Source organism: Limanda limanda, chromosome 13, assembly GCF_963576545.1.
Source record: "Limanda limanda chromosome 13, fLimLim1.1, whole genome shotgun sequence".
NCBI lineage: Eukaryota > Metazoa > Chordata > Actinopteri > Pleuronectiformes > Pleuronectidae > Limanda > Limanda limanda.
In genome coordinates, this window is record NC_083648.1 from 23,062,334 (window position 1) to 23,087,134 (window position 24,801).

General features: G+C 40.4%; 1 protein-coding gene across 1 annotated transcript in view; it reads left to right on the plus strand.

The window, feature by feature from the left end:
* brinp2 (bone morphogenetic protein/retinoic acid inducible neural-specific 2) overlaps window positions 1-24,801 on the plus strand; it is a 128,970-nt gene that overhangs the window by 72,984 nt on the left and 31,185 nt on the right. The window lies entirely within an intron of this gene.

A 24,801-nucleotide genomic window follows, 5' to 3' on the forward strand; every position in this document is an offset into this window, starting at 1 on the left:
AACTTTCAAATATTTTAATTGTCATGATGTAGGGATATCCCAAATGCTTGACTCTAATTAAGCATTGGCCGCTGCAAGGTCCAAGAAGGTTTGATGAACGTAGATTTTTTTTAATAACTTTTGCAATAAATGTGATATTAACCAGAATCAATGTATTTTATCACAGAACAGTCATATAACTTAGTGTCTAGTTCAGTGTGCAGTATCACTTTAAAAACACATGGGTAACTGTGGGAATGATGAGTTATTTGGAATATCCATTCTTCTTTTTTAATGTGAACATAACAATATGTGGATGAATAAATCACATATTTTCACCCACAAATCTGGCCTGATTTTAAATTGCTTTAAGTCCTACAAACCATGATGTTGAGAAGTCTTTGTTTGAGCCCAGAAAATGGAATTTCAGAAAAGAAATTGTTTAAGTAAACGCCTGCAAGTCACTATCTACAGCCCAGTAAGTTAATACAATGGTGACTGAGCCCATGGCCCACCAACGTTTCCTTCTGCTGCAGATTCACATCCTGAAGCTTTCAAATGGCAAACCACAAGTTGACTTTATGAAGTAACCCCTTGAGTTTAGAGTGAGATTATCGTTACAGTGTCATTATCGTGAACAGCCCCAGGGCGACAGTCTGAACAACTCCAACTTCTCATGGTGGATACCGACTCCTTTACCTGTATCCTGCCGTTCACAGACTCATGTCGTGTGCAGCATGAAACTACACAAAAAGGATGAAGGTCATTTATTGACTGACTTTTTTATTAAAATGTCAATAGCCTAACAATGTTGTGACCGGCAGTTTTAAAGTGCAAATGATGTTACCCACCAAGTTTATTGACCAGGACTGAAATTATACATACGGTACATAAAATACTCAGTGCAAATACTCCCTCGTTATGACATTTTGATTCTGCGTCAGACTGAGGAGGTGGTGAAGGTGTTACAGTGAAGCTTTGACAGCTGGACTGAAATTGTGTTGTGTAAGAATGTTCCGGTCCCACATGCAGCAGGTAGGATGGTGATGATTTATAGCTCCACGGTCGATTGCACTTTATTCTCACCAACACTCAATTTATGCAGTGTGTACCTGTGAAGTGTTGTTCTAACGGTGGCTGTAATCACTTGTGATATTGACAAATACAGCTTAGTCATGGAGGATGTTCAGTAATCTATTGGATAACAGTTCAGTCGCTGCTCATTTAGTTCATAAAGACAAACACGTTACGTAAAAAGCCTTGTGTGAGTTTCTAATAGATTCAGTACACTGCATATTACCTGTTGTGTATGAGGGTGAGTTAGTGTTAAATGGATAATACTCTCAATACTCCTGGTTTTATCTACATTTTTAAATGATGGGGTGAAAGGATGGTGTCTTACAATTCTTTCTAGGAGGAGACCAGGTCAAATAAGCTCTGAATGAACCAGCAGCCAAAGTGAACCCAGAATCTGCCTCAAAACATGGTTAATGCGACAACTTAGTAAAAAAAACAATACAAGCAACAATGACCATCAGCCACCATGAGATCTGTGTTAGCAAAACCTGTTTGCAATAAAAGCCTACTCATCTGAGTGGAGGTATGACTGAATTCATTTATTTTAATTTATACAAGGTATGAATATGTAATATCTTCTTTTTAAAGCTACATCATTTCAATTTAATGGGACCTTTTTATTTAATTTCAACTTTAGTCTATATCGTATAGCTGTAACTGTAGTGGTAACTAAATCTGACTAACTTCACTAACTTCATTGCTGATGTCATCTGGAGCCAGAGTCTGCAGGTTAGTGATAGGGCTGTGGAGCCGTGACATCGAGATCCCATGATGCACCTGTGTGACCAACAATGAGTCAGTCTTAGCTGTCAATCATGACATTTCACCTTGTTTTAGCAATAAATACCTAAAACTAAACTTATTACCAAAATGAAGCTTGATTGGAGAAAAAAAGCATTTTTTCCTGTGCTTTGACTTTTTAGTTTGGTACATGGAAGCGTAGTTCATGGCCTATACTGCAGCCAACCACCAGGGAGAGATCAAGCTGGTTTTGCTTCACCACTGGGAGCTGTCACATTGTCAGTCTATATATACAGTCATTCAGTCGCACATGTGACTGACAAATCCTCAGAGTAGTTAAACTGCCACAGAGATGCTGCCTGGTTTACTTGTTGCTGTGCATCCAGAGTTTAGTCTTTTCAGATGATTGACATTTTTGTCTGACTGATCATGATTCTGGCCCTTCTGGACTTCATTGTCATATTGTCACATTGCTCCAGTGTTCCAGCCTGTTGAGCCCCATGCACTTTGGTTATATTAGGATCTCAATGATTAGTTGTGATAGTAATAGGAGTAATATTTACCTGTACAAGAGAGATAAGAGGTAACACTAGTTGTAACTTTGTTATTAATAGAAGTTAAAAAAAACCATCTGAAGTTATGAGGAAAAGTGTGTAGAGCTTTCCCCCCCATATGAAATTAAGAAGACAGCTTCAGCACAGTGGGACTCATACACACTGAGCTAAACTATCTTAAGATGCTCAATAATTAAAAAAAAGTTAAATGGGAATTAAAAATTCCCTTTTAATTCTCTAAGAAAAACCAGACGTATCATTGTTACTCAGTGGAACTCAGCCCCAGTTATCTGTGTTTGGCTTACTGTTTTAAACTGCTACATTGTTAAACACAAAATGGTAATGTATGACAATGTTTTAAAACCTGTGGTGACGGAGCAGTGACTTGGCACACGCCGAGTATACACCCATCAGGTGTATAATTTAATTCTCCTGAAATCCATTTTCAGTTTGCTGGGCTGCTTCCTGGAAACTAATCATCACAGAGAGTGAGACGCTAGTGTCATCCACTGCCGCAATGATAAATAACAAGTCATGCATCATTTCTTTAAGTAGCTTTTTGTTGTTTTCGTTTTATTAGAAATATATATATATATATATATATCTCAAGTTATCACCAACTCACTCCTTAATGATTTGGAAAGTTAAGGCAGGATTTAATTTGAGGTAAACGTGTGTGGGTGTAAAGGTATTACTCATAGTGGAGACCTGAATTTGTAAACACATCATGGGGACTTGTCATCTCACTCATGACAACAAAATACGAGTAAATTGTTAAAGGTGGTAATGTTGGGGTAAGTCGAGTGTTGGCTATGGTTAAAGGGGACCCATTATTCTTTTTCTTATTTTTAGAGGTAAATATAATATAACTATGTTGAATAGTCATATGAAACATGGTAAGAGTTAAAAAAAAAAAAGCTGTTTTCAGACATGAAGTCTGAATGACATTTACCTTTTGCCTATGAAAAATGTAGCAGCAGATTCTGCTTTCAGACACATTGAAGACCACATAGAACTCTCTCAAGCTTTTAGAGGGGGGGGGGTTCAGGAGGCAGGACAAAAGCTCTTGAATCTCCTCTTTCCATGTTGCCGTCAGTGTGTGCTTCTTCTACATGCATGGCACCTATTTTTTCATTATGATTCAGTTTTATTCTTTCTTTTTTTCACTTTAGCGCCTGACCCGTGTTAAAAACAACGACCTGACCACTTGGTCGTAGTGAATTCCTTGGATAATAAGCAACTGACTCAGACATTTGCGTTCTCGCATACAGCCCCTCTGGATAATTTGAGGAAATGATGCTGAGTTCAGTGCATGTCTGAAAGTTTGTGTGTGTGTGTGTGTGTGTGTGTGTGTGTGTGTGTACACATGCTGAAGAGGTGTAACCTATATTGTGGGGACCTTAATCCGTCATAATCTATTACATAAATCAGCTATATTTCTACATTTTGAAGCTTACAAATTGTTTAACTATCAACCCTCCAGCCCCTGAATTTGCAAATTATTGTTGTTCTATTTTCTGCGGCATATTAAATCTTTGTAAAGATGCACTGACAGTCCTTCACAGAGGAGGAAGACAAGCATTTGTGAGTCTTTCTTGTTTTGCTGATGTTGTAGGATGTTTTCTTACCTTTTCTGCTGTTTGTCACAGCAAACGAGGCCTTTACGTACTTCTGGAGACTGCGTTTGGGTAATGAGCTAAAAATATCACAAAAGGCTTCCTGGTTTGTTGCGGGCACATGAGGACAGACGGCGCAGACGTGCATATACAGTGCACCAACAGGCATGTATCCAGGGGTCATCAAAGTTTTATCTAATTTGAGGGGAACACACAATCCACTCACACATGCACACACATGCAATTGCCTCATGCAAGTTGGGGTGAGAAATTAATGCAGGGAGTTGGCAGGAGGGTAATCTACATCGCAAATAATGTTTGACTTTCAGTACTCTGTAGTATTTTGTATCAGTAGTCATTGTCTCTGTATTTGTATCTTCCCCCCCTCTTCACACACACACACACACTCACACACACACAGTGACGTGGGCTTTTGGGTGTACTCTTGGGAGTCAGCACGAATAGGCTGATACATTTATTGAGGTGATAGGAAAATAACTGGGAGGATTTTGTGTGTGTGGATGTGTCGGAGATTATTCATGTGTGTGTCACAAAAACAGAAAGAAGACAAGGAAGAGACTAAATCATGTTGTGTGTCTGTGTGCGGGAGACATGAGGAGGATAAAAACCCTAAAACCTAGGCCACTCACTACTATTTCCCAACTAAAGACCCAAGGCTAACTTGATATTGATATCTGTATTCATACCCTGTAAATCAGAAGATTAATAAGAACATTTTCGTCATTAGCTGAGTGGTTAAGTAAGTGGTTTTATGAACTAGAGCAGTGCTTGTTCTAAACCTGGCCGTTCAGAATGGGCTGTTTACTTGGCCTGGGTTAACGCTACAGAGCTACTTCAGAATTATTCTTTGTGAGTAGTGAGTCTTCTTCAAACAGTATATTATACTGTCACTATGTATTGTTTGTGTTAACGACATTATGTGCAAAGCTTTTTATAACTATAGTGCAGAGTGTTCATCCTGTCTGGTTTATCAGCGGTGTAGATTTTATAGTCAATAGTTTTCATAAAACTGCTTTATTGCAGTTCATGTAAGTTTTAATGATTTAATTTAGTTTTACATACATTGCATGTCGGCTGTCTGAGAGGTATTTTAAGCAATCCCCACAATCTTCAGACCCAAGTTCACAAATTTCAAAATAAAAGCTCAGTAATTCAGCTCATATAAACCATTGCAGCAACCAAATGCACGTTGTTTTACTTTAACGACTTTTGCTAATCGGATTCTATGAATGTTGTCAATGTGCGTCATTCCACTATGGTGGAATAAAAATAGTCGGATTATCAAAAGGATCTGGTGGGAGAGATATTATGCCAGTTGCCTACCAGAGCTGTAGTTTACCAGAGGACGTAGAAGACAAGAAGACAAGTTCAGTTTGGTCCACAGACTGAAAGCACACGGCCCTGCCCCCACTGACTGCTAGCTGTGGCCGCCTGTCAAATAGAATGTTATTAATATTGAACATATCATGTGTCCAAATCGCACCAAATCCAGCACTGCACTTCTCGAAGCAATGTATAACCCAAGATATGCATTCCACATAAAAACAGACAGATGCTTGTATGCAGAGTAGGTGAATGTAGCCACCTGCTCAATTACACTCCAGTATTTAATAGTATTTAACCCCCCCCCCTCCCCCGTTTTAAGAGATTATTTAATTATTTAATATTGTGAACAAATCAAATGATTTATCCAAACTAATCGTGCAATAAACAACACCAACCTATTTGAAATTGGTCAAAAATATACAATAGATTCATCGATAAAACATGAATAGATTTGTTGGGAACTATTTTCAGCTGTAGATTAACACAAATTCCGGCACATCTATCTACTACTGAGTAATCCTCATAGTGAATGCCCGACTTTTTATTTCAAGTAAGTAACGAGTGAGTTACATGAAGAGAAGATGAAGCCAGTTGGTGTGAGCGGTGAGGTCTCAGCCACCGTGCATGTTGCAGGTAGTGAGGACAGGGTGTAGCTCACTAACGAGGTCACCACTCATATAAAAAACATAAGATGGAGCCTCTCTGTAATTGGGATTCAATTCCCTGCTCCAAGGGTGACAACGAGGCAGCGTTATCTCCCCTGAGAGAGAGAGAAAGAGAGAGAGAAGAGGATTCATTTATTTTCATGAAGAGAAACACTTCTCTTCTTACATCTTCTGCTGGATCCAGTGAACGTTGGTCAGAGGAGGGATTTATACATTAACTGTAAAGCATTAGAACCATCAGTATAATGTTTGATCACCTCAGTTGGTAATTCAGCTCTTCAGATTACAGTTGTGGAAGCCAGTTAGCACTACGTAAATGAGAAATCTTAGATGTTTCAGCCCTGGTTGATTCAGCAATACCTGGGTCTTTCCAGCATATAATACTACAGGAAGCAATATACTGGAGGCAGCAAAACTAACTCTTGTCATTTTGATTTAGATGTCAGTCAATAATTGCTCCTTCCACTATTCTGAGAGCAACAGAAATCAGATTTCATGCTGCAGATTTCTGTCAACACCAGGACACAGAGCTGGTTACCTGGCTAAGAAGCTGGCGACGTTTGGCATGTTGCCTCCAGCTCTTCAGCTCCCTGTGGCCAAAATTCTATTTCCTGTGGCAACTTCATAACAAAAAGTCAACTCGTGTTCCCCAGTTCAATATTTGTTATGTGATATTGCAGCAGTAGGAAATGTTTGCTTTGGATTAGAAGAATTTTTAATAAAGCATTTCTTTCTCTGGTGATGTTACAACAGACACCAGGATCAAGAGATATTGTAACACTTTCATCAGTGTGAGGCTTATACCTCTTCACACCATAAAAGCATCAGTATATATACACCTTTATTTTTAAGGTACATTGTCCCTGATGTGTCCTTTTTCTTTTGATATCACAAACACACTAAAAACTGAGGTGCTCTTTTACCTATTTGTCTTGAAAAATGTGCTTGTTCACCCTTGTGTCACGTGTCCATCACTGCTGATCGGATCCGGATCAGATCCAACCCCACTGCAGAACAAAGCTTAAGCATGGTAGATTGTTGGTGGTAGATACTGGATGGACATTTATGGGTTTAAATATTATTTGTTTGTTCTCTGTTTGCATGCTAACATCGCTTCTGACCACGTTAGCATTACATGACGGTTGCAGTACCAACATCTAGTGCTGTGACTAGCTCATGAACCGAACTTTAAAAATGACTTCTGACTTTCTTATCATTTATTTTTTCCAATGAGCAGTACAGCCACAGCCAGCTGCCTGTGTGCTGCAGATGCAAGTCCCTCAGTCCTATTCATTAAAAGACTAATGATGAGACACACTTGTTTTCACTTCATATCAAAAAACATGCCCTGACCTGAAGAGATGCAGGCAGCCATTTAAAGATTTTCAGCTTTGCGAGGAGCCATTATATGTGCTGCATCACAATGCCCAACACCAGTCACACTGTTAATTGGATGTGCTTGGCTTGCTGATCCAATTTTTAACGTGTGAAGGAGCAGGTTGGTAATGTAGCGATTTGGCCGACTAGTCAGACCGTGAGGCAAAGAACATTAAATTGACTAACAATAACAACAGCAACAAGAGCTACAGAGACAAGTTTTTGTGTTGTAAAACTCCCTCTGGCTGTCATTGAGTCAGTACGCACGTACGCGGCAAAGCCACTTAAGTACAAATCAGCAGGATAAGTATTCATTCAAATCCGTAGCCCTTCAACAATGATAGGAGGACATGTTTAACTTACAAGAGCCCTGGGATGGTACAAACTCAACAGCTTCTACTAGGAATTCATCATCTCATTAGGAGCTCTGTCTGTGGCACACTTTGGAGGAGGATTATGTCTCTCTCCTGTTGTTCAGTCTAGCATTTACAAAGCAGGCTGTGATAAATTTACCTGAGAGGAACGTCCTAGGAACAAACTGGAGTAAACTAAACAAATGGACACTGACCATGTGTGTAATGGCGTACACAGGAAGTGTTTAGTTGTTAGTAGCAGAACTGTTGTAAGTTGCTTGAATTCCAGGATCAGGAAAGCTTGTGCTTGATTATTCGGGAAAGTGAGGCTAATGCCTGTTGTTTTCTACCAGTATGGGGGTCATGTGATCGGAGCCTGATGAATCAGCGATGACCACATTGTGACCGACAGGAAAAAGCAAGCGGTTGTGAGTTTCTACGTCCTTGTTCTCATACTAAAATGGGGCCAGCAGCATTTCTAAAATTCTCCTTTTTTAGTTGCTCTCAAACTCCGGAATAGTGTGGACGCCAGGCTTGTCTGGAGCAGAGTTTCCAAACAAAAGTGTTGTAGTGTGGATGTAGCCAAGGTTGATGGACCGGGCTATCTACTCTCTGTGTTGAAAAGAAAATCCATCTTTGGGCTACAAATATTTACCTTGCTGGGTTGTCATTTCACATCATTGAAAGGCAGCACTGCTTAACCATAAGCTCCTTCTTATAACTCGCAGCCATAAATCATGGATGAATCTATAAATCCAGATCATTAATGTTTACATCTTCCTCTCTCTATCTCATTACACGTCCACTAATGTTTTCTTCTTCTTCGATCTGTCTGCTACGTCTTCCTCTCGTATTTTTACAACGCAGTACGTCTTCTAATTGTCCCTCTGCCTCCATTATGTTGATTAAAAAGCCTCCTTGAAAGCTAACACAAATCTGTTTGATACTTGGTGCCGCCTACAAATAGTCCTGGCATGGATTCCACTCAACGTTATCAGAACATCGCCGCTTTAAATCTCTTCCCATTTCCACCTTTATTGCTGTCATAAAGCATGCTGCCTCAGTGTGCAGATGTGTGCACTTCCTGAAAATATCAAGACAACAAAAGAAAGAGGGATTATTTTAGTCCCTCCGACACATTTTGCCTCAGATCAAGATTTGGCTTTTTGGCAACCTTCTCATTTCATTTCCTTCTTTGATTTCACAAGAGGACCACGTTTGGCACAGGCAGCGCTCTTCACATCCACATTTCCTCCTTTTTTCCTCCATTGTTTTTTTTCTCAGTTCTCCAGGCTCTCTGTGTGCCATGCTTTTTTTTCAATTTTTTCTTTTACAGTTGGAATCCCAAACCAAATCTTTCTTCCAGCATGCTTTTGTTACAGCTGTTGTCATCCCTGGGTCTCTCGGTACTTTGAGCGTGAATGGAAACATAAGCGTGTGTTACACTGTGGATTAAAGGGCTTCATTACAGTCCAGTGTGCTCATCTCACCAGAGTCGTAGGCACCAGAGCCTTGATACCATGGCATTATTTAGATTTCCATTGGCAATGAAACCTGTGTATCACCACTGGTATTATTTATTATATCTTTTTCTATATTACTTTTGAATTCAGCATATGCACAAAATAACTTGGAAAGCATTAAGATTGTAATCTGTTTGTTTTTTACTTTTGAGAGGATGAGAGATCAGACTTTGCATTGATGTTTCTTAATGTAAATCTAAAGGAAATGTACTGCACTCAGCCCCTAAACCCATGGCAGCTCAGCAAGTCTTGATCAAAGGCCAAAGATTTGCATTTAGGCACCGTACAAATTTGTGATTAAGGAAAAAGCGGTAAAGATTTGACATGACACGACAAGACAAACTCTGTATCAACTGCTGACATGATCTGCTGCACCGCCCCCATTTTTATAATTTCTTTATCAATCAGAACAGATATGTTGTAGATTAATTAATGGGGGAATTAATGAAATTGGACAGGTTAATATCTGCTTCTATCAGTATTAAGATGACAATGCCATCCAGGAAACTTGCATGTTAAGGAATTTTGTAGAAACTTTATGGGTGAACTAATAGGGAGAATACGGGTCACATTTTTAATTAAATATAGGATTTATTGGTGCCATCATTTTATTGATGAACTTAAGTGAAGAATCGTAAACTGGCTTGGAATAGGACATCCCTATAAAGGACATCCCCATAATGTAGAAAATGATAATTATACAATCTTATTTAAAAAGAACAGAGCTGGTATTTTGAATAAAGTGAATCAAGATGAATTGATAGTTATGTTCAAAAGAGGAGAGGGTTCTAATTACGAAACCAGTTATAGACCCTTTTTGACACAGTGACAGTCAACGACAGCGAGGGACAGAGGGAAAAGAGGGAGCTGTAACCCGCAGACGTGGATTTATTTTGTTGTAGCTAAAAACAAGTTTCTGAAAAATTAAATGCTCAAGTGATGTTCTTGAAGTAGTGTGTATGAGAAGCAGAAAGGTGTTACTTGTGCTCCCCTGCTTTTAGGATTTTGTTTTTTGTTTGCTCTGATTAGGCAATAAAATGTATTCCTGGATTCTTATGTTGTTATTTAGCCTGTTTGAAATGCATAAGCTGCCTGTAGAAACAACAGTGGGATGATTTTCACAGTAACCCTGACTGCACTTCACACACCTACGTACGCATATATGCGAATATATGAGACATGTTAAGAACCGAAAAATAGGGCTCCCTGAAAGCTGTGTAATTTGAACCCTGATAACTGCCATGTCAGAACCTGAACCAATTTTCATGCTAGAATAAATTATATATGTAATTAAGTTGCCCTCATCAATTGAAATCGGGCCCATAGATTCAATATGAGCAATGAAAAGCTGAAGAGGAAAGGAACAGCTGCAGTCTGGTTGCATAGTAATCTAGGAATGGTACTTTCACCTGTTGTACAGTGGAATAGGAATAGGATTAGCACGGCACTATTAATAGGGCTAAAATATATATATATATATATATATAGGGTCTGGGGCTGTTCCAGCAACCAAATCTTATAGCACCAAGCCTGTAACATTTACAGAGCACAGTGAAAGTAACATGATAAAAGCTAAAAAGCTTCGCACATGACCTGAGTCTCATCTCAACTCCAAAATGGGATTATTGGATGGGATTATGGTATTATAAATTCCTCACGTTACATATGCCATCTTCCTGCACCAATACAGAAAGCAGTGTGTCATTTATATAGCAATTTAAGTGTGTGGGAGACAGCATATTAGTGGAGCTATAGTAGTCATGATTGACTATCATGCAGGAGACTGTATTCATGCCCCGTCAGTAGGGGTGCAACGATTAGTCGACGTCGTCGACAAAAATCGATGACAAGAATAGTCGCTGACGAATTTACCCGTCGATGATTCGTTGGTTACGTCACAGCACGTGTTTTTCGTGCCGCGCAGCGGAACTAAACGGCGTTTTACCGGAGGTGCTGATGAAAGCAGCTGAGGAGTGAGCCATCTCGCTTCCTTCCTATCTCTGAAAGTCGCACATGTGCAATAGCGTCAAAACACGGAGCATTGCCGGCCTCCGCTGCAGCTGCCTCGCGCACCAGAAAGTAAAAAGTTCGGGAGAACTTCACCCGTAACAGCCCGAAAAAAACTACCTGCAGTATCTGCACAGCGGACCTGCTCTCTGTGGAAGCAGGACACGCGCATGTGAGGAGTCACGTGTGACATCGTAACGGAGACGATGCGGACTCGCCTCTGTCAGATGTTATATATAAACGTATATACCTGCGCGCAGGATTCTAGCATCCATTACAAAAATATGGTTTAAACTTTTTATTAACGAGTTTAAAAGCGTTATGTTATCCTATTGCCTGACAAACGTCTTTTTTTAATCACAATTATTTAGTCAGAAGAAGACTGTAGTTTCGTTTGTTGATGTTTTTATTGCTGTTACTTTCCCTGTTATTTTTGTTAACAGGAAAAATGGATACTTGATTTTTAATTTATCTTTTTTATTAGAACTTTGCCTGTCCTTGGTTTTAAATGGTCAAAAACTTGATTTGTCTTTGCTTTTGTGTCAACAGTACCCTTATATGCAGCAAAGTTTATTAAAAGACATTTTTTTTAATGAAGTATCAATCTTTATTGCCTGTTTTTTCAATCATCACATGCCTCGAACAACCTCAAGCAAAATTTAAAAGCTGTTTGCTAAATAAGAGCAATTGAGAATTTGTGTCATTCATAATCCGATTAGTCGATTCATCGTTTCAATAATCGGTGACTAATCGACTATCAGAATAGTCGTTAGTTGCAGCCCTACCCGTCAGTAACCTGCAATCAACAACAACCTTTTCTTTCTTTCACCTTTACCCAGTGTTTAAGAGGCTTGACTCTTTTAATCAAACCAAGCTTTAACCACAGTATGTTTGCCATAATGATTGTCTTTTCCCATAAGCATACAAGCCTTGTTATGTACTTGTGACACTTTTCCTAATGTCACCCTTCGCCAGATTCCAAGTGTTAAGGATGAGCAGCTGAAGAAGCTGGAACTTGTCTCACAAGAGTTTGGGATTTTGTGTTTTTCTGTCAGTTCCTTAATAAATGTGTGCAGCAAGATAGAAGAGGAGCATGCGGTAAACATTCAGACTTTCACAATTTCAAGTCGCTTCTCGCCATGTAGCTCACATGTTAGACATGCTATACACATTTTTCTAAAGGCTATTGTTCTCAAACCTTCAATCAAAAAAGTCAAACTAAGCTTCAAATGAGCAGTTCCCACAAACGCTTGATTATACTTTTTTGTTTTTAATATAGGACAAATGGTGAATATCTTGTCTTATATTATGTTGTAGTTCCAACATAAATTAATCTGTAATGGATTTCATTGAGCCCTCAGTGAAGGTCATCCTAACCCTATCATGATGACATTCAGTTATTGAGAACAAATTGAGTGTCTTCCACTGCCAACTAGAGATTCACATCAGAGATCACAAAAGAACACCAGCCATTACTGCCTGAAAGGAGAAAACCCTGGAGAATGGGAGTATTATTTAATGTCCTGGATTTTAGCCATGATCATGAAAACAAGGTATCCAATTTTCTTTAAGGGAAGCAATGGTCTCTCTGGGGTAAAAGTTGATGCATGCATGAAGCAGATCGCAGCCCCAGGTCTGTTGATGCATATCTGACATGTTCAACCAACCTTAACTATGTGCTAAGAATCTGCTAACTTTAATAAATCTACCACTTTATTCATCATTTATACATCCAAATGAGTCTGTATGTGTAAAGTTGGAGCTTTTACCAGAACTCATTGATCAATATTTGAGGGGGCTGGGAATGATGGCCCTGCAAAGCTTCCTCCTACCCCTGATTCGTGAACATGAGTGTAGTAGTGGTCTGAAGTTAATGAGCCTTCTAGGCCCCAGACATGTTGACAGTAGAGCTAAAGCCCGGAGCCAGGGCCGCATACATTCGAAGTGCAAGGGGAGCACAAACTGTCCAACTAACTGTGTCTGCTGACTGGTGCTGAGCAGGAAGTGAAGCACCTGCTTGCTGTGGCTGAAAACAAGGCTGAGAGCGGTCAGAGTGAACTGAAACAGTTGCAGGCAGGACAGCTAAACCATGAGCTGTGATTTCACTATAAATCTCTGTAAACCTGGGGCGAGCAGCAGATCCAGGTGATAATTCTTAGAAGGTTTTATTGCTCTGAGTCACCCTTTTCACATTGTCACATTGTTTTCACATCATTTGATGCACTGATGTCATAAAAGTATAAATTATGGCTGCTTTAAGGGTTAGGTCTTGGTGCTCTTGGCCATCATTCCCATCTGTATTATACTGGCTGGGTTAAATACTGAGGTTAAACCACTAAAAGTATAGTGTAATAAGACCAAAAGGTGCAATGTAACTGGCTTATTCAGAAGAAAAATAATACAAGTAAAAAATATATATATATGAGAATTAACTTTGGGATTCCCGATGTGTTTTGAAGCTGAAAATACAGAAAACCTGGAATAGTAATATTATATAACTTAATATGATGAAAGAGAACAAATTGTTAGCTGAGAATCTTATACACTTTTACACCCTTACCTCTCCACTAGTGCAACTGTCAGGCCCAATCTTGCAGTTGTTCTTTATATGAATATCAACATTTCAAGGCCTTTAATATTTACAATTACATTTACTAAACACGTTGAGTCCCCAGGGGATGGACCATTTCCATCTTTCTATTCGAACAACAGCCCATTTTAGATTACCTGTGCAGCTGCTTCACCATCTCTTTAAGTGTCTAAAAGCCAGATGCTCATCTAATTAGGCCTGCAAGTACAAAATGGTTACATCTGGGGAGAACATAGAAATCAGTGTGTGTTCTTTTATGTTTAGCTTATTAATTTGTGCAACACACACAAACACACACACCTCGTGAGATCTTAACTGGTTACATACCATTGGTTCTTGTTATGCTGACTGAATTTTGAGATGAGAGTGCTCTCAGTCCAAAACAATGGGCTTAGACGGGGGCGTCTTGTTTGCTGCTTCCCTACCTTTCCTCTCTGGATCACTGGCTTTGTTTTTCTGTAAAATCCTGCAAACAGAAGTATGCTGCTACTGGTCACTGCTGGTGTGTCTTGAAGGGAATCAGCAGGGGAACAAAAGCATTTACAGGACCCGGGCAATGGAGGAGTATAGGGTGTGTGTGTGTTTGTGTGCTTGCTTGTTTGTAGAGGCACACACCCACAGAGAGAAGCACCATTTACTAGCATTGCACAAATCTATTGGGGTTTTTATTCAATCAAGTAAATAATAGTGCATGAATTAATGCTATGAAAATATTTATCCATAAGAAAATGGATGTTAACAAAGGTGATTATATGCAAAATGATACAATTGTTACAACTGCTGAACTGATGAATCCAGATGTGAGACACAGAGGGGAAAGGTTTAAAGGTGACTTGTTTTAAAAGATCAACAGTCCAAGGGGGGGAGGCTGGAGATGCGGGGACCGTTCTGGAGTTAAGGCTGATATATGCTACTCCGCGAACAACATCATTTCCGTACGACGTCAAACTTCCTGCTTTCCCTGTGTCACAACAAACCCAAACACAACTATGATTCTACGATTAATGTGAAGTGTGTGTTAAGCCATCGGAGTTGTCAGGCTGACGGCGGCTCGTTAGAGCACTGATGGCATGTGTGCACGGTCACATACGGTTATAACGAGCTTTCAAAACTGCGATGGCGGGCTAGGCTAGCGGGCTAGCCACCATTCTAACTGTGGTGGTAACAGTGCAAAAACACGCTGTCACGACTTTAATTCCACTGCTATCATGACACTGTTTCTCAAACACCGTCAGGTTCGAAGCAAACACTGGGTAGTAGTTAGTGTCGGGAGTCCCTGCTGACTGTGTGTTGAAGCTGGGGTTGAAGCTAGCTGGGGGGAAGCTAGCTAGCTCCGTGTAGCTTCAAGCTGTGGAATTAGCAACACAGTTCGAAAACTAGACTGGGGAACCGCTGCGCTAAGAAACGATTACAACAGCATTTTGACCTGCTGGGTGTCACTTTATTTTATTTAGTTGCCACCGTAGCTACACTGTGTGTGAGGAAAGTGGGGAGTAAGTAAATAAACAGCGTGGACTTCTGATTACTCGTGGGTTAGGCTTCTCCAAGCTTGTCTTCCGTTGCGCTACCTACTGTTCTGGCGGTGAATTGTTTTCAACACGGAGAGGTATAAATGAAAAAGTGTCCGTCTGTCCGTAACGGATACGTAGAAGCATAATGGAGCCTTTAGTCAGTGAGATAAGGTGAGGCAGATTTGTGGCTGAAGGCTGGGCTTGGCCTGGTGGCTTGTGCCGGTGGTTGGTGATACTGAACACAGAGAAAAATAATATGTACGAGGAGGAAAGAAACTTCCCAAGGACATACTTTAAGCAAAGACAAAAAAAATTGCCTTACTGCTACCGGATCCGGTGAGCTCACCAGGGAGGAGTGATCACCAGTTTGAAGCCGGGTGTGCAGAGCAGAGTCTAGGAACCACACCCATAGACAAACACAGAGTAAAAGGAAAAAACACAAGGAGCTTTAGTGACTGAAAACACCACCACAATAGCATAAGATGTGTTTCGACTAAACAGCTGCTGTAAATTTATGAAAAGATTTACTATAAAGATCACTGTTGAAAGTGCAGATCATTTGGTGTCCACAAGTTATAATATCTCTCTCCTGACAACATATCAAAAGGCTCCACCCACAGATGGGCAAACATACAGATCACACATTGTATACCGGATTTTATGCCAGGGAGATAAAAGGGAATATTTAAGCAGTAATCAATGTAAAGTACTGCCAGCACCGAGAAGTCCTGCATGACAAAACCATAATAAACACTTTCTAAATGCTGCTGTTGTTGGAAAGCTGCAATTGAACTTTATTTTTCGGTATTTAGTTTTGAGACAGGTTGCCAGAATCTGATCAACAAGCCCTACAAATTACTGCAGAACACCATCCCCAAAATATATAAACCCTCTGAAAACAAGCATGCTGCCAACTATTTCATTAACAAAAATCATGTTGTGAGGGGCAGTGACCAGGAGAGCTGCATCCACAGCACTATGACTCGAGGCACTCAAGGTCCAGCCGTGTCTTATGTCCAAGGGACATCGGCAAAAGTCAACAAAGGTCCTCAGTTCCTACAGGGACTTCTCATACACTGTATAACACATTGCAGTGAATGCTCTAAATGTCAATATAGTGTCAAAGCAGGGCATTGTAGCCCGGTGCAAAAACAGTATAGTAGAAACATATAGTCCTGGCCTTCTGACTAATTAAAATAGCCAACACATTCAGAAAGTATCTAAAAACTTTCCTTTTGTTAGTATATTGGTATTTTAGAAATAAGAAATGGATTTCCAGCACTGTAACTCTCCTTCAAGAGTTTTACTGCTCGATTTGTGTGTAGAAAGAAAGAAAAGAAACTATCCTCACCTCCTCGGTTTGAAACTTCAAGAGTCTCACTAACTAACCAGCTGTTCTGTCTGGAAAATGGAGAATTTCAAGTTGATGTATGAGTGGATGAAAACCAGTTTGAGCTCATAACATAGATGTATCTATGTTGCACCATAGACAAGCTTGAATAAACATCCAAGTAGCCAACAAATTTGTGCCGCAGCAACATTGCTTTTGGTTGTGAATGCACTTGATGCACATTTCCATTGCAGGTTAAAGTTGCTCCATTTGAATAGCCCATTTTGCAAAATGCAGTAGTTAGACAGATTTTTTAGCTCCTAAAATTTGATCTAATTAGAATCTGAAGTATCTTCTCATAGCTCAGACTATAACTCACATATTCATTTATTCGAATGTTTTGCTCTTTCCCTGACTCCAGGGGCCTGGGGTTGTGTCTACACTATCGGTATTCAGCCTCGTGCCTCACCTATCCAACCTGCCACAACAGCTTTCTCACTTCTTATTAGCTCTTCATTACAGTGTATAACACTGCAACACCATGCATGCATGGAATACTGAAAAAAGAGTGAGGAGGAGGAAAGAAAGTGTGGATGGGCACTTTCTTCGTCTGTGTGTCATGATGGAAAAACATGATCTCCCAGAAGACTTGACTGCTGGCATCAGCAAACCTGCAAAAGGTCTCTGGAGGAGGTTTTGGCAGGAGGGAATGAAGAAGGCGGTGGATCGGACCATTAAAAAAAAACAACTAAAAACAGAGACAGACAGATACTCCGGAGCCACAAATCAACACAAATGGACAGGTGCAGTTTGATTCTTGACAGAAACAAATGAGCCGGAGGCGGAGTGAGAGGGGACAGCGGCAAGAAGATCTCTAAAAATGAGGCGCTCATCAGTGATGCTCAATATGCCATTTGCCTTCCTTGCGCGTACTTATACCACATCCAAGCCCATAAACAGCCCAAGGGCATGAGCCCCAAGCTGACAGAAAGGCAGGCGGCAGCAGTTTATCTCAGGATGTTGCTCTGGGTGAGAGGAGGTGACTCCGAGGCTCTACAAGGCACAACCTAGTAGCTATTAATCCTTCAACACGTGTAGAGGAGGAAAAAAGGTGAGGTGGACGAGGGGAGGAGAGTAAATCAAGGTAGGGAAGTGTAGAGGAGGAGAGGAGGAGGACATGAAATCAGAGTAAAAGACTATAGACAGACGAGATTATAGACAAACAGACAAGAGAACGGAGAGATGAAATGAAGGGGAGGAGAGGAGGGTAGATTTGAAAACAAGCAGAGGAGGAGAGAAGAAATGAGCAGCTTCCGGTTAAAAGTTATATTCATCCAATGGAAAGAGAGAAGTATTGAAAGTAAGGAGAGGAAGTTATTGGACTGATTAAACAGAGGAAATAGGAAAATATAGTCATCCCTCATATTTTCCAAATTTTCCCTCTTTCAGATTTTATGATGGAGCTGCACTTTGGATTTGTTTTAAAACACGCAGGCTTATCTATAAAGTAGTAACTTGTGTATTTCATACACAGAATAAAACTAATCAATTTTAAAATCACAGCTCAAAAAGAAAAATCATACAAATCAAGAAAAAAATATGTAAAATATTAAAATAAAAGTAGTGTAAAGTTATGATAATGGCACGACTTTGTGAAAGGGTTCAGTTAAAGGCATGTAAAAAAAAAAAGATTTAAATCTGGTTTTAAAAATTGCAATGGCTGGAGCATTCCTAACATCATCAGGCAGTTGATCCACTACTTGCAGTATTCAACTTTACTGGAGATAAAAGCATGAAATGTTCTTGCGCTGTCATGAGGTCCCTGACTTTGGATGTTTTTAAGGTGACAAAATGCAGATTGCAGATTTTTATGCTTAATGTAAGGTCAGAATCCATTAAAACACACACGTTTACCCTTCTCTTTTAAAGTATATTGTAAGACTTTGTACTTCCCAGTAAAGGCTATGAGGAGATTCTATGCCATAGGATAGACACACAAACCTTCAGCTTCTGCCTTTTCACTCTTGATCCCTTCCTTATATTTCTGCCCCATATCTTGAGGAACACCCCCCCCCCCTTAGTTCACTGAAGATAGGAGATAAGTGGAGAAGGGGGAGGTGCCTCTGGTTCCCTCTGGGGGAGTCGTTTAATGAACGCTCTTATCGCTTTGCCCGCCTCGCTTCCTCGGACGCGAAGACGACCTCCGTGAAGCGGAACTAAGGTGCTGGGATAGAGGTGCTATGAGGACACATCACTTACCAGGTAACCGCTGCAGCTGGGGAGTTGAAGATTGGATGATGCGAGTTGAAATCTGTCATCTCCCCACAGAAGCACGAATGCCATGAACCAGTCAGTCGGACAGAGATTTAAGCCCAGGGGAGTTCTTAATGGTGTTGTGAATTGGAGAGATTGCAATTGAAACATGACATGGGAGTTGATTTCATGTCGCCAAGGTGTACAGTGTATAAAATCCCCAAAAAAGCATATAGTTACGACCGCAAGAGAAATGGGACATAAACATAACATAAAACTAAACAACGGCAATAATGAAACGGAATTAAAAGTTTACAACCTGCCTGCGAGAACCAAAACAGGAGAAAAAAATAAATGGCAGCCCCCCACCTTCCGCTGTAGAATTAAAAATAAATGGCACACTAACAACTGAGAGAGAGCAACAAACTCAGATTTAAGAAAGTAGGGATGGTTAGATCCAGCCTGATACATGTTAGTCACAGAACCATCAACCAGGGTAGCTCTTACAGATGAACAGGCAAGCATCCAAGCCGTGCAGCTCCTCAGTCCCTGGTGGCTTGGTTGGCAGCAGGGGCTCAGGTGTCGCCAACCAATAGTATGAGGAGGGAGTGTTCAAGGTGAGGGCCCGGTCACAAATACATGAAAATAGCAGTGGTGATTCTGTGCTTCCTGTTCACTTCCAATCAAATGAAACACCTGCTTCCTGTGGCGAGACAGAGTGCAATGTTGGTGAACTTGAACTTGTAATAATGACATTAGTTTGTGTGTGGGCGTGCCCTGACGCCAGCAGCCTGAGAAGCACATTGCATTATCCTTTTCATACATTCCCCTATATGGGGCATTTACAACAAGGACAAAGGGCACAGATAACAGGAGGTTTTTAATTCCTATTATATTTCTAGTGTATTTGGGAACTTCCATGCACCATTGTCTTTAACACTCAAGTATTCTCAAACATTTTGTAATAACGATGGGTCTAATGATGTTCTCAATATCACAGGGGTTTCTCGTAGGTTGTCAACCTCTGATCCCATCTGGTTTTCGGGAAAAAATATAAATGCTACGATAAACCTATAATGATAAAGTCAGCAACTAATTAGATATGTCAGATAAAGTCACATGTGAGGGATCCCTCTCCCGGGAAGGACAGAAGTGCAACAGATGTCAGGTGTGGCAGAGCACACCAATAAAATAACTATATTTACAACACTGAATGGGTGTTTAAATTGTAGTATTTGTACATAACAAAATGTCAGACAGAGATGAAGAGAGCAGTTGTAATAACAGGTGTTGTCAGTAACGGTGACATGTATGAGTAGGCATCTTGTAAATCTATTTTATATATCTAAGCAATAATCCTTGATCATCTGCCGTCAGTAGTGAGGTGCATCACTCCAAATGATTATTCAAAAAAAGGGATGGATTGATAATGGATGGATGCTAGTGCTTCCATGTTTGAATTTGTGAGAAACAACATCTCGATGTATACATGTTTAGGATGTTTACATACATTTATGACCCACATAAAATACATAAATCGTCCACGTTTAACACGCCCAGTGTTGTAAATCCAACATACTGACTATGAGCAGAAAAAAAACTAGGATTAAAATCTAAATCAACAACAACCAATTGTCTAATATTTAATTCTAACAAGATACGGTAAAATTAAACATAATAATCAGATCATATAAAGCCTAAAGCTCTGTTGAAAAATTTATATTGTACAACTAGTGTTTGAACAACTCCTGTCTCGTTGTTGTGTTCACAGCTGCTGGCTGGTCTAAGTGGCTGGACCAAGGCCCTCCTGGTGCCAAGTGCCACCTCGAATCTCCAGAGACTCAATTAGAACACAGACACACAGCCTATCAAATGTCATCACTGTCTGTGTGTATGTGTGTGTGTGCGTGGTTGTGTGTGTGCATGTGTCACAGCTGCATATGACCATGCAGACAGGCCTTCCAGTTAATGAGGAAGTCATTAACAAGCTTCTAAAGCCAAAGACAGATTTGTATTTCTTCTCAGGTCCTTGTAAAGTTCATCCTCTGTGGAATGAACTTCATATGTGAACAGTTTGATAGTCAGACTTGAGGACACACAGCAAGAGACCCACACAGATATTAAAGGTTATGATCTATGTATTGATATTAAAATTAATTTTACACTGATGTGAGTGAGGGAAATAAATGTGAGTAGTTTTTTCAGGTAGTTTTTGCCCAAAACAAATACTTCCAAGGTGTCATATTAGTAACATACACCTGTTACAGTGAAAAAGTATTTTTAATTATTCCCCATTAGATGCTGAAAACCTGCAGACCTGGTCACAAGAAATACTGCTTGAGAGCACTCACTGAAAATTGCTTTCACCTCATTTGTATTTCGGGTCGCAAGGAAGTAAACAGTTCTCTATCCATGGTAATGGGCTCTGCTCCCATTTGTAGAACATAGCTTCAAAGATAAAAGCCAAATAATCAATATAAACATGAAAATGTAATATTATATATAATATAAAACTTGTTCTTTTTGTAGCTCAAGGATCTCTGTGGGTTCCCATAATGACTTGAAAAATGTTGTGCGACCACACTTTAGGGCTTTTACCAATTAATACTTTTTTTTTTGCAAATGACACAGAGAATGACAAACACAAAACAATTTAGATACTTCGTATAAATATATCTCCTCAGCCATCATCCCTCTTAATAATCTGCCAACCATGCTCTCCAGGGTCTTCTACAGACTGCTTAGCCATATCTTATTGAGAAAGCTATGATGTATGGTGTTCCTCTTATCGTGTCCCATGGAGGATTTGCACCGCTGCCTTTGACCACATTTCCAAGGTGGAGGAGTTTGCCTTATTAATTTGCGCAGTGAAAAGCTCCAGTGGCATCACGTCATGGAAATGTGTCATGTGCTGGTGTTGAAACCTCCCAGTAACAACCCTTTTTATCCAGTTCACGGAATAATTGTTGAGAAGCAGCAAAAATGAATTACTTAGTATGGCTTTTCCCATTCATTCTGATAAAACATACACACAAACACAACCCTGAAGGTCTAAAACAGAAGGTCACTCCCACATCATGTGTTTATTGTTTCCAAGTAAATTGAGGTGACATTTTTTGGGTCTCTTTATCTGTGTCATATGAAACCTGGTGAGAGCTGTTTGGGTCAAAAGTCTGAGACCACTTTCCCCTCTAAGTGAGAAGCACCTGCTGCTCAGGTGAGACAGTTTTATGGATACATCTATTCACACTGACCAGTGCATTTGATTGGGGAATCATGTCTCTTGATGCTGAGAAACATTTGACTGGTTGGAGTGGAAGTATTAATGGGCAATATAAGAAGGACATCCGCTCTGTGACAAGTTTGTCAAACACAAACAAGCTTTATATGCCAACCCTTCAGCTGTGGTTGGAACAAAAGTGACTTAACTCTGATCCTTTCCTAATTTCCATGGTCCAAGATAAGATCTGTATCAAGCTTTGTTCATGACAATCATATTACATCCACTGTAAAATGATTGTACCTCTTTCTCAGCTGAACTTATAAACCATATCAGTCAGCATGTAAAATGAATTGGATGATGTGATGCTGTGAAATGAGATCTGGAGAACCTGGAGATCTTGAACCGAACATTTAATTCACTCTAGGAAACTGCATGGAACACTACATATTACATTATGGACAAACCCTAGCCACACATTTCAGAGCTGTAGGAAAAAATTGGAACGGAACCAATGTCATTATTTCTTCATGTGACATTAAATGAATATTTTAATCTGTAATTAAGTGGCTATTCTATTTAGAAGTCGAGTCAGCACATAAATGACTTTAGGTTAGGGTCTATGCATCACTTTTACCTTTTGACGGACTGGATGAACTCTCTCTCACCAGGAGATCTTTGTCATTAATATACTCCTAGGCAACAGAAGAAGCTACACTATCTAGAGAACAGAGTGAAAGAGCGACTCTGGGCTTTTAGGGAAGAAAAAGGTCTTTTCCCACACAATGTCCCAAACTACCAACTTATACGTTTCCAGTAACTGGTTACATTGTTGTGGCTGATCAGTGTGCCTGAATCTGTTCCTCCAGAGCTTTTGTCCTTTTTATTCACCCTATCTCAGCTCTTTCTCCTCTTTCTCCCCTCACTTTCAACTGCGCTGTTCATTCTTTGGACACAGTAGTTGAACCCTAACCTGCTGGCCGCTGTGTTGAGGCATGTGTGCATGTGTAATATGCAGTGCATGTTATACTGGGCTGTTTTAAGGGCAGTCGTCCTGTTGGCACCTAAACAGAATAATAAATTCTTCCAAAAGTCATTTACATTCTATGTATACTACATCCTAATTGTTATGAAGACAGCTTGAACAGTTAGTATCTCAATCACCCTGTAAGCTGTGATTTCATTGATGAAGCGACTCATTCATTAAGCAGTTTATATCTGTTAGTACCTGAGTCAGCAATTCAGTCATTATGACGGCATGTTCACCTTTCATTTCACGCAGGATCAGTGTTGGGGAGTAACGGAATACATGTAACGGCGTTACGTATTTAGAATACAAATTATGAGTAACTGTATTCCGTTACAGTTACAAATGAAATAGATGGTATTCAGAATACAGTTACATTGTTGAAATCAGTGGATTACATGACGGTACTTCTCTGTTTCACGAGTTTAATCACTGTCTCGTAAATCCACCGGAGGCAAAGCCCCCAGGAAGCAGCTGGAGACCAGGGCTGCCGTATGAGCGCCCGGACCCCGGCGGCGTGAAGAAGCCTCACCGCGACCGACTCGGGACCGTTACAGGCCTGGGACCGTGGCTCTGAGAGAGTTCCGTCGCTACCAGAATTCTACGGAGCTGCTGATCCGCAAGCTGCCCTTCCAGCGCCTGGTGAGAGAAGAACGACCTGCGCTTCCAGAGCACCGCTGTCATGGCTCTGCAGGAGGCCAGCGAGGCACGCCGGGTATTGCACCGGACCCTGAAGCGACGCTAAAATAATATCACCCGTTGACCCAGTAGTATAAAAGCATATAGTCACTTGTTGCTCCAACATTAACTGCAACAGCGTCCCAATTTAATTTCATCCATCTTCAAGAACTTCTCCGCTGTTTGCTCCGTTCATTGTCGGGTGTCGAGGGTAAATTACGTATTCTCCGCCCTCCCCCCCTCTCTTTTTATCTTTATGACTGCTTGTGTGTCTGTATGGATGTGCAGAGGGGGGCATTTAATAATGTGATCGGTCAAATTGGTAAATTTAAAACTCCAGGACAACAGAAGGGGAAAACAAACTATGGGATGCATGCTTTATCATTTATATCATATAAAATATGTCATCAATATCGTTTAAAATAATTTTTCAGTGTGTTTCCTGGCGCGATACGCTCGCGTCAAGCGCAAAAAATAGACACGACGCCGAAACGATCGCTGCACGGCGCGAGGCAGCCTTGGCGCAGGGGGGGGTTCAGCCTCCGGTGGGACCGGCACAGAGGATTAACATGAGAGTGGATGGGAGCCGGACATCCAGCTGGCCCGCCGCATCGGTGGAGAGAGAGTTTAAACTGCTGCTGCTCCACTGACTATAACAACGCCGCAATCATACAATTAAAAAATGCAATACAAACCGGAAGTATTCCAAGTATTCAGAATACGTTACTCAGATTAGTTAATGTAATGGAATACGTTACAGATTACATTTTTATGCATGTATTCTGTATTCTGTAACGCGACACTGCGCAGGATGACATTGGATATTTATAGCCCCTCATTACTCACGTCAGCAGTGACATCTTATTGGTCGGAGATAATTGGAACTAAATTTGCAATCCATAAAATCACAATGGTCTCCTCATTGGGGGCTTTAATTGGTTCCCTCTGTGTAA